The sequence below is a fragment of the Amphiprion ocellaris genome, chromosome 13 (assembly GCF_022539595.1).
Source record: "Amphiprion ocellaris isolate individual 3 ecotype Okinawa chromosome 13, ASM2253959v1, whole genome shotgun sequence".
In the NCBI taxonomy this organism is placed as follows: domain Eukaryota; kingdom Metazoa; phylum Chordata; class Actinopteri; family Pomacentridae; genus Amphiprion; species Amphiprion ocellaris.
This window is the reverse complement of record NC_072778.1, coordinates 11902533-11914540: the sequence shown is the minus strand read 5'-3', so window position 1 is coordinate 11914540 and position 12008 is coordinate 11902533. Positions and strand designations below refer to the sequence as shown.

The 12008-nt window shown below is 37.0% G+C and overlaps 1 long non-coding RNA gene across 1 annotated transcript in view; it reads left to right on the top strand.

Annotated features, from left to right (window-relative positions):
- The window catches only part of LOC129350285 (uncharacterized), a 241405-nt gene that overhangs the window by 212757 nt on the left and 16640 nt on the right, over positions 1–12008 (top strand). The window contains exons 3-4 of the long non-coding RNA XR_008603628.1: positions 2460–2570; positions 6571–6728. This is a non-coding gene — a long non-coding RNA (uncharacterized LOC129350285). The remainder of the gene's footprint in view (positions 1–2459; positions 2571–6570; positions 6729–12008) is intronic.

Below are 12008 nucleotides of genomic sequence, written 5' to 3'. Positions count from 1 at the left end.
TCAGCTGTACTTGGTGCTTAGTGCTAATTGGAAAGCGCTACCATACTAACACACTAAACACACACACACACACATATATATATATATATATATATATATATATATATATATATATGTATATATATATATATATATATATATATATATATATATATATATATATGTATATATATATATGTATATATATATGTGTGTGTGTGTGTGTGTGTGTGTGTGTGTGTATATATAATATAAAACGTTTGTCCCATATGTTAATAATGCCTGAGTATGTACCAGATTTTCATTGCAATGACCTTCTGTTGGATAAAACAACATTCATAAGTTTGTTGAAATATAGATAAGCAGTCTTAGTGTTACATTAATGTTCAGACACTCTTCTGCTACAGAGGAAATCATCTACACAGGAAAAATGTCACGTCTTTCACTAAGGTGAAACCTGTTTTGTCTTTTAAGGAGTGCTTCCTCCCATTCGACATGGCACAGGAAATTGAAGTGGACAGTTGAAAAGTTGATGGTTGAGGAAAAGAAAAAGTGGGGACGTGACCTTCATTGTATTTATTGAATGCTATGCTTCTTGAGTGATTATTCTTCCTCTGAGTTTCGTTAGAAAACACCAGGATTATGAATTGTTCATTTTTTTTTTCAGAAGCTGCAAGTCAGATATGAAACAAGCAGACATAAGAAGGTTTATTTCAGTTTTTTTTTTCACAAATTCTTTGAAACATTGGAGGCTGACATATGAGGGGGTCTTCAGTGTTGATGACAACAAATGAGACTCATGAAGGATTATGTTGCTCTTTGATCCTTAGTTCTTTAACATGCTCAATAGCCTGTTTTAATCCTGCTATCTTTCATCTGTTACATACTTCCAGAGTGCCTTTCACAGAGAGGAAAGGCCTTGTGCCTTTCAGTGTCATAATAGAGCAGACATTTATTCATATATGCACTTGTGTGTGTGTATTTTCAAGACAATAGTTGTAGGCAAACGGTTAAAAGAATGTTATGATCCTTGTGGAGGTCAAACCAGCAACTGACAGTGTTCAGAGGGAAGTATTTTCATAGTATTTACCACGAAATGTCTCAGACAGAGGCATAGCTGACTTTTATATATCCCACAATAAACAAACAAAAATACACAGAGGATGATAGAACTGAAGTGCCACTGATCAAGATGATCAGTGTACTTTGATATACATCCTGATATGTTGCCATAAAACAGCTCTCCACAGCGTTAGTAACTACATATATTTAGAACTGTGCTGTGTCTTAGCTAAGACACCATTAAATGCAATAAAAGACAAAGAAAAGGCATAGAATCAAGACAGTGTAGAAGTAATTAACAAGTTAGCAATCACAAATTATATCTAAAAGGCAGACAGCCACTGTGCCATCACCCATTGATCTGTGGACTACTATTTTTTAACTTTGGCATTTGGTGTCGCCACCTCTGTCCTTTAAAACTAGACACAATGAGCAATGGGTGGATCTCACTCTGAACTCAAGGACATCACGCACAGCGATGCAGTATTGACCTGTCAATTACAAGCATGCCTTGCTTTAAAGTCTCATTTGTTCTAACTTGGACTGTAGTTTACCAAATGAACATCATGCTATATTCAAAGAGTCTTGAAACTAGTGATTGAAGCAGTCAACACTTCATTAAAATGGTTGCTGAGGCAACAAATCAAGAAAGAAATATTGTAATTTTCACATAGATTTCTACGCATTGGGACTTCCAGACAAGTTGACCCCTGCTGGCTTTTAGAAAAAAATGCAGGTTCAAGGCATTTCTGCATTCGACTTCACTTTTCAGACCCAGATGTTACATCGATCTTTCATATAAAATTTGTGTTGTAGAAAGAGAATACAGATGAATGACAGAACCATGAACATATTGTTTCCTTCAGTCTCCGAATTGGCATTTAAAACCAGTATATCAACATTTATAGAATGGTTCATACCCCAATAAAATAATGTAATAAGCAAATTTAAGTCTGTATTAAAAGTTTACATTCATTATGCTATAAATTTTTAATTAAATGTTTGTATTCTACTAAGTGTTACCAAATATTTTTGCAGAGCAGACTTCCAAACAACCATGTTGTAGCCAAACAAACAGCAGACTGCTGTGACAACAGTTTGTGATGTCAAACGGCAGTTGTTTTTTGGTGTTTGCGATAAACCAAATAAGCACTGCCGGAGTCATATTTTTCAGTCCTTTGTAGCTCAAAAAAGTTAGCTTGACGTGACAAATTACCCTTTTCTCCAGGCGACAAGTGTAGCATGAGTCCATCTGTGTACATATATTTAAAGATCGCATGCCATGTGTTGAGCTTCTGTTAACACTTTGCCGCTTTTTGTTCTGATTTTTTAGGTTGAAAAGCAAAATTATTTCACTGTATGAGCTGCAGAGCCAGCAGAGTGCAGATATTATCTGGTGATCGTTTTGTGCTTGGCAGGAGATTTGAAACCTGCAGCTGATGGGAATCCGTGAAGAAGAGGAGAGGGTGATGTCTGATGATGATATATACGACTCTTCAGCTACCATCAGCACAGACTCCAGGACTAAGGTAAAAATATTTGATCAGACACTCAGTTGTGTTATTGGTGCTGAGTCGTGGAAAATGTCACAGACTATATTCATCACTTGTGCTTGGTTTGAAGGTGAGTATAATTTGCACAGTGGATGTCTCAGCTTCACTGTGATACCCCGAGAAGATGCAAAAACAACTGTTTTAGACATTTTGTGGTAACAAATTTCTGACATACGCTTGTGCACATTAATTTGTTTTAATTCTAACAATTCAAAACCTCACAGAAGCAACAGAAGCCACCCTGTACAGCTTTTTCAGTTTTTAATAGCTGTCATTACTTCCTGCATTTATTTGATTGCATAATTTTATTTTGTTTTATTATTGTGTGAAAGAAAGAGTCAAACAAAACTATTAGAATCAGTGTGTGGTTAAAATCACAATGTTTCAGCAGTTTTTTTTCTGGTTGGAATAAAGATGACAAAAGGAGTGTGGACTGGATGAGCAGGATACACTTTCCACAGATTTTATCCAACTCTGCTGCATTTCAAAGCTTGTAGTTGGAATAATCTAAAAAGAATGTTGTTGTGGGTCCAAATGGTGTTCAGGCCTTAGTAGGGGGTGGAGAGTGCTTGACCCACACCATCATTTAATCCTCCTCTCTGGGGCACAGTGTTGGTCTGTACCTACAGCTAGCACAGTGGTTGTAGACAAATTATGATCAATCAAATTGGATCCGCAAAAAATTGCATTGCACCTGTTCCTGGAAGGTACAAGAAAAAATCACTGAGTCCTAAGCTACACACACGCTGATACACACTGAGCTCTGGCATTATTTCTAAAAAAGAACCTGTAATCTAATATTAGAAAGAGGCAACACAATAAGAGATAAATAAGCTGTACTGAACAGGAAATGGACTTAATCTTTTAATCTATTTTCCAAAGGAACGTTGCGCCCTTTAGGCTTCATATTACCAGATGCGTTGTTATTACTGCAGTGAATCTCGGTGCTGATATGTCTGATATTCGACCAAAAAATGGAATAAAATAAACGTCTATAAATTTAAACAGTTGATAATGCTAGTGTTGCTGGAACTTACTCTAATAAAACATCACACTGGGATGTATTTTGTGAAATATGATGAATTATGTAGCTGGTTGTACAGTGCATACAGACAGACAAGCATGAAGAAACTGAAATTGAAATTTCAGATCTTACGGTAGAGCTGAGGGTTTTCTATCAGAGTAAACAGGTTAATGGGAGGATAAACTGTGTCCTCTGAGTCTGAACACAGTGCATATGTGTATCCACATGGGTGCTGCTGCTAACACTCCTCACCAGGGAAATTCAGGGCAAATATAGAGGAAATGGGGCAGAATCTGACCAAACTGTTTGCCTCCCTATGGCAGCAGGTTAATAGAACCTGATAATCAGTGCTAACCTCACCTGTTCCCTGCCTCACTGAAATCACACTCTAGTGCACAACCTGGTGTCTTCATTTCATCTTAAAATTTCCTTGTCTCAGTAATTAAACACTGTTTCCAACATAGATTGAGCATGACAAAAAAAAATCTTTTTACAATATTTTGCAACACACAGAAATATACATATGACTTTATGAGAGTATTTTAAAATTGCATTTTAAAGCTCCTGTGATATGTTGATGTGATTCACATGGTAATTGCAGGGATTATATCAAATATCTATAATCATTCCATCATCATTCTTGCTACAAATGGCATGAGCTAAATGAGATATTATACATATTACTATCATGTGTCTTTGTGATTTGACTGACAGCAGACTCATGTAGAAATATAATTTGATGAAAAACAAGAAATGTGATTCTCCCTGAAAGAAGCAACCATGGAGCTGTAGCATGTATTTACTGCCCAGATTAACCTTATTCATACCAGCTTTTACAAGTTCTTTTTTATTCTTGTTCTTGTTAGAGTTGCCCTAATTGTACTGAAGCTACCTGGAGATTTGTTAATGAACATAGACTGTGAGTGTTTATAAATTGTGATTCACACCCTGGCAAACCCACAAGTGTCTGCTCATTTAGGTAAAAAGACACTGGAAGAAAGGCACAATTAAATTCCTATGAAAGTGTAGGAAACGTGTAAGCAATAACAAGAAAAAGATGACATTATTGATCCTGTCAGCTGTGTAAGATAAGAATATAACATCAAATGATGTTTCTAATCAAGCTTCTTACCTTGTTAACAAGGCGTCAGGTGTTCTTATGGTATATGGTGGATGACTTTCATCATGAGCCATGGCTGAGCATTTCCATCTTGAAGCCACAGAATATTGATGACAGTCTGAAAAACAGGGTTTCATAACAAATCAGAACAACAAATCATTGCAGGGTGTGTATTTCAGTATCATTGTTCCTCTTCCTCCAGTATTATAGCTTGCCATTGTGTAGAGTTTTACAGTGTTTGAGTAGGTGAGCTGGTGTGCTGAGCTGCAGCAAGCTGAGGAGGAGTGGGTTAAGAGAGAGACGAGGACTTTATAAATCTGCACAGTCCAGATGAAGCAACAATGTAGAGTTCCATCTAAGAAAATTTAATGCAAGAAAGGATTTTCATGTAACATGGAACAGCTCCTAAATATGTAGTAGCATGCACAGAGATGAGTTTATAGGATTAATCAAGTGCTATAAAACTAGTCAATAATACATCAGTCACAATGGGCAGATATTGTATTGTAAGTCTAGCTATTTTGGTGGAAAACAAATTTAATAAGTTGCAAGTGAATATTTTACTGACGGTCTCTACAGTTTTCTGACTTGCATGAAAATATAATCCGGTCAGCTTTACATATCTCTCAAAACACATTTTCTTTTGCAGAGTGGTTGGTCTCAGAGACAGGCTGGTGTTACAGGTGGATGGCAGAGTGCTGTCATTACATTTATTAAGGTAATAAAAGGGAAGGCAGTGCGGTCACAAAACAGTTGATATGATTCAAGCAGCAGTTTGTAAGCTTAGACTTTAGCCAGCGACATAATTCTAATGCAGTCTGTAGCTCCTGACAAAAGTGTCAAGTGTGTCTAAGCCTGTTAACAAAAACACAAATGCATGACGAGACCTTATCAAGAGTATTATTATGCAGTTGCTCAGAGATTTAGTTAATTTCCATTAGTGGGTAATTTCTGTCATCCAACAACTTATTATGGGTGAAATCTTCAAATTTAACACTGACAATCAACGGTTGTGTACATGCTGTACAAGTTAAACGTTTGCTTGTTGTAGAGTTCAGAATTGCCACCATATTAGACTTCCAATCCTCTATTTGTGAATGTGCTGAAAATCAGATTTTGGGCATTTATTAATATATTAGCAGTGGATTTGAGATCAAAATCGATAATCGGCTTTGTTCTGCTTTCAGTTGCACTGAGGTCAGAGTGAATTAAATTTCTTCATGAAAGTTAATAAGAAAAAAAAGAATAGGAAAAAGAAGAATCCTATTGAAGTCAAAAGCCTATTTAGAGATAAAAGGCACTTTTGCCATTTTTCAAAAGGGATTGTATTTCACTGCCTGCATGGGAACATAATTTCTTAGAGGTTCACATACTCTGCATTTGGTTCATAAATGTAAAAGGGAAGAAAACGATTCTTTGCATCGAAGTGTCAAGAGGGTTTCTTTACATTTTTCTGACAATTGAGATTAAACAGAAATGATTTCTGCATCAGCGTCTAATGTTTCTGTGTCGACAGATGTTTCAGTTTGGTAGTCACCAGTATAAAATTATTGAAATATCATCAATTTCAGCGAATACATCTCACATTGCAAATAATTCAGGTATTTGGAGAGCTTGTAATTTAAAAAAATTAGTTGCATAGTCAAGACTCATTAGCTGGTTTTCTTTGAAGGAGCAGAAATATATTTGTTTTTCTAGTTGATGTCTGAATTGGAAACCTGAGAAAATGTTTCTCAAGTACAGAAGAGTCCTCAACACAGTTGAGATTGGCATTGAGATGATATTTACCAACAGACTTCTAATAATGTGTCATTGTGTGTATGAATGTGTAGGTGTTTCCCAAGCAGAAGTCTTAAAGGAGAAGAACAACTCCTTAAGCTGCCAGCTGGATGCCTCCAGGAACGAGGTGGAGCTGCTCAAACAGGAACAAGGCGAGAACCAAACAAAGAGTCACTCATAGCAGCTCAGCTTCCTGCAAGGCACGCGAGAGGTAATGTGTAGCATAAACACATGGCCACATAAATATTAAATATGTCATACATCAGACTTCTCTGGGCAATACAGGAGAAAAGTCAAGGAAATACAAAATAACATGTCAAATGCAGATTGTGCAACATTGGCTCTAAATTATTAAGGGGTCATTGAACATTGATTGCTCATTCATGAAATTATTTGAAGCACTTTGATGGTTGAAAAACCATATTTCTTTTAGCACAGTAACTCTTCCAGTTGGGATCACTATTGGAGTGGTTTCATCTATCATACCTTCTCAATGATTGTCCTAATATTGGCCATTGGATTAGAGTTAGGAAACCAGTTGATTTACTTTGTTTTGAGACATACAGTAAGTTTCAAAAAAAGAAATCAATCATTTAGTATTGGATTTTTTTCCCATCCTAAGCAGGCCTGTTTTGAGAATTTTCTTGGTACTTGAATGACGACTAAAGGATCACTGCTTGATTGCTATAATGTCACTTTAAGCCGGCAGACTATTGAATTAAGTTGCTTTACATCAGTCTCAGTCATACATAACCACATGTAAACAAAAAACCTCCTTGCGTTCCAGCAGAGGGACTGTACTACAAAGCTAGTTTAACAGAACCAGACTTATGAATCATATTAGTTAATGTATTTTTTTATCCACTCAGTGCTCTCTTTATCAAACTAAAGCTTTAAGCCTCATACATTTAAACATGATTCTCACAAATGCATTTACATCTGACATTGGAGGTTAACTTCAGTGAAATTAATATTATTGCTTGATCATTTTCTGTGATAAATACCAATAGACTTACACATTTTCTAATCTGTTATCTAATCAGCTACTGCAGCAGCAGTGTAAAACGAGCTTGGCAGCAAACCAGCACTGAGCATTAAAACATCTTTATCTATTTTCTGCATCACCAGCTGAATGCATGGAGGTTCCCGTGGCAACACAACACATATACTTTACATTACTGCAACTGCACAGCTTCATTAGGTGGTGTTAGGAACTAATGCATGACTAAACAGGTTTGCAGATGTAACATACCCCATCAGCTGATAATATCGTCAGGGAAACGACTGATGACAGGGTGGCACTTCGTATAGCTGATTTAAATCCCAGAACCTCCTCAACTGCGCACCATCAGTTACCATGGTGATCCAGCCAGGTTAGAAGAGAACTGCCTTTGTGATATTGAAAAAAATTTGACTGAGCATAATTTAGTCACTCATTAATCTCACTTCAAACACGTCACGGGTGGCACTTTGGGTGGGTGTAAAGAAACATTCTCTTGTGTTCTGTGTGGCTTCAATCACTGCAAATCAAATTTATGTTGTTCTCAAAGCATTCTTGTACTTCAGAGGAAGTAGGGAGGTGTTCAGTGTACCTTTGGTTCATCACTGCTGATAATTATTGGTGTTTCAGTCACAAATCTGAGAAATGTCATCTTCAGCATGAATGTACGACACTGTTAAATTCTTCCTGGATGTGGGGAAATAAAGTGAGGGCAACATTTTCAGACAAACTGGTGTTTACCAAAATGACCGCACTTTGATGTAACATTGATATGTCACAGAAGAGAAGCAAAAGTGTAGATAATAGCAATAATGGCAGCTGAATTCACCGTCAGACTCCTGTCAAAATGACCCATTGTCAAAATATTTCCTCAACAAAACCTTTTCAGATTTAAACATAGTTCACAACAGCCCAAAGTAGGAGTAGTAGCAAAGCAGTTAGCGTAAAGAATAAATCACTTCTTGAACGTTTCTGTCTTGTTAATGTGAGGAAAAATGTGCTCTTTCCATTGATAAAGTATAAATTAGATTGTAGTGGAATTTCCAAGATGAAGAAGAAAATGTTCCCTTTGGCAAGCAGCCATACAGGGTGTTATACTGGATCTTGGAGATCATGGAGTCAAGGTCACACAAAGGTCAGGATATCAGCCACACAGGCTGTAAAAAGTAAAACATCTTTAACATCTCTTGATGGCCTGAGTGCTCTCACTTATTCTAGCTGATGAGAAATTTGCTCAGGTTGATGTAGAGAAGAGCCCTGTGAAGAACTTTAAGAGGTCACCACACTTTATACGCCAGAGAAGAATAATTAGCCTGGAGCAAAAAGCTTCATTCACAGCCTTTTATGGGGCAAACAGACTAGCATTTCAGCACTGCCCCCTATGGTACACCATCACATTTTCAAGTTACACCAGCTGTGCAATGCTCAGGAGAGAATAGGATTTAAGTTATCGTGGATGATAAATTATCGGGTGGGTGCTGCCATTTTCTGCATCCAAGTGCCACATCACCAAAACTATGTCGGTACAAAGATAACCAAACACACATCTGACCAAGTTGACAAACCAGAGGAGTCATGACAAATCAAGCAATCCCTTTATGTCACAAGGTAAACATGTTGTCAGACATCAAACAAAAATCTCTTGGATATATAAGGATAAAGGTACAAAAGTACAGCTATTAATATCTGTCAAGTTTGACAATCTTAAAACCTCTTTTTGTTTGTCTGACATTCTGATCCACACAGAGTTTCTTTGCGCAACAGAAGGCTGGGAATTTAGTAGTGTACTCCAGTCCTGTTCTTATACTCTGGAAATGTGTTGTCTTCAAGCTGAGAAACACCTGTTTCAGTTGCATTTTGCTTCTACTTGACTTCACATACCAGTTTGGATTAAACTTTCTATTGTGGCTGAATGCACACCATGACTGTGCAGAGTATTACGAAATGTTCTTGTAATAGATTGATCATTTCAGCAACTTTTCCAACAGAAAAGAATTTTTTGCTTTTTTTAATGTTGCTATAAACTTTTCTAACTTTTTACCTTTTACTTTTTAACCTTTTTTTTAAATTTTAACTTTGTACACCGACGTTTTTCTTTGTCATGTAGTGTTTCAGCGCTTTCAATGTCTTTAAGTTTTTCATTGTAATAATTACACACGACATGTTGCCTTGAGCTTCGCCAACACAAAGTTAGTTAATTGATTTTGAAAATAACTCTCAGATTGCAACTCCTTTTTCTTTGTCCATCGGTTTAAACATTACTCCTTGGATGTTGCGCTATTCTCACATTACGCACATCATGTTTTGTGCTGGAGTTACATTTCACCTTTAGCGTCACTGGATTGTCTGCTAAAATCTATAATGGCGCCTAATTAGCCCACTGTTTTTATATATATATCAGCTGCCGTGTTGTGAAATGCTTGACAATTCAGTCCAAGAGGTGTCTCATACTCTGCTACTCTGCAGGCTTGTTGTTCCTCTGTATTACTTCAGTAAATGTCTTACTTACATTAACACACACACAGAAACCACCGACATGCTCATGTTCTGTGATGTGACTCTGTCGTTGTTGTTTGAGGAGACTTTGGGATTGCATCTTTACTTCTAAATTCTTTGCAGTATTTACACGGAGAAACATTTGTTCCTGTGTTAGAGACGCTTCTCATTTGACCTGGTGTTTTATAGCTGCAGGCATAGAAGCCAGAAAACAACAGTTTCCCATTTATACAGAAATTACACCCTTTAAACTAAAAAGCAGTAAGGCTTTGTGTCCTGAGGAGCAGCATCAAGAACCACGTCTTTAGGCTATATTTAATAGAATAATACCCTTGGGAACATTTTGTAATTCACATGAAAAAAAGAAAACGTTTCCTCAGGCGGCAATCCACTCTTCATATCACCTGCTGTGTTGTCAAATAGCCCCAGCTTGCAGTTACTCTTTAGTGCATGGAGAAAAGCTGTAGAAAATATTGTTTGCATGGCAGAAGAGCTTTTCTCTACTTCAATCTAATATGACAAAGTGCATTGTAATTATCTTTATGACTGTGTCAGCAGCATGTATCTGAAAACATGAGCTGATGATGTGAACACTCTGCCTTTTTTCCAGCTGGAGATTCAGTTATCTTCTGGCCTTCAAAAGGTTGACATATTCTCAGCAGATACATTTGTCCTGCCTACAAATCCATGATGCCACTTGAATGATGTGTAGGAGAGAATTGATGTTCACCTTGAAACCTAAGAGACATTTATATTGTGTTTATTGTAGAATTTTCCCTAGCGTCTCTTTATTTATGCCTTATAAAGTTTACTCCTCTTCTCCAGAGCCCTTTTCACACATGACAGCATACACGTCACTGTGGTTAACTGGTGTGCAATGGCAAGCAAATCAAGGTATACACCTTATTTTTCTCCTGTTAGCTGAAAAATGTTACCATCCGCCACGTTTTCTCTCAGCTAAATGATGCCAAAAGCTCACATGTTAACATTTTAACATTAGTTTCACCTATGAAAGGTCGACTGAGCACATCTGTTGTTTTTCCTTCCTACACATTCACACATAGATGTTTACGTCAAGTGGGTGCAAAGTGCAACCAAAGTCTTCTGTTTATCACTGTGACGAGGTTCAGTCTCTGAGGAGCAGGAAGCATATGTGGAGGTTTGGCCCTGGTGTCTGAATTATAACAAATGGTGCACCAGTTGCACAGTCACTGTTCTTATTACAGTGTTTTCAAGCCACCAAATTAATCTTTCACTCCCACAGTTAAGTCAACCAGGATTACTTCACACTTCCTTATTTCATTTCTCCTTTTTTTTGTTTGTCTACTCTGATAAACACTAATTTGTGCCTTAATAAGAACATGTTTATGCAGTTACGATACAATAAACCTCCTCTAAAAAGATTTTGCAACTAATTTATTAGATTCCACTTTGTTTGATTGTTTTATTGGTTTTAATTTGGGCATTTCCATCCTCCATACATTAGAGGCAGTCAGGTGTAAGTGATGTTTACACAGTTAATGGTTCTTATTGTGCTTTCTGAAAATGTAAAGTCTCCATTTATGAGGTCACTGAACCGGCCTTATATATACATCAGGAAGTAGTTCATCATTTGCTGCATTCTGCCTGCATCAAATTGGAGAAGCAGCTGGGCAGGTATGACAGCATCGTATGTCAGCTCCTGTTTTCAACACCTCCTTGCTAATTAAAAGCTTTAGTTACAGGGTCTAATTAAATTCCACTTACAACAAAGTGTCATTATTCTGTTACTTGATACGATTTCTAAATGAAAAGCATGTTAACACCAAACATAAATACATAACAGATTACATTTGGTTAGTTTACAGTTTTCCGCTTGTTTGCCAGCGATATGTGCTATTCTGGTGCCTGTCACACACTTGTTGTAACACGGCATCATGAGTTTAATTTGCTGGCTGGTTAGAGTTTCTTCAGTTAAATGGGCTGACAATCGTCAAGCTACAACTCAGAACTTTC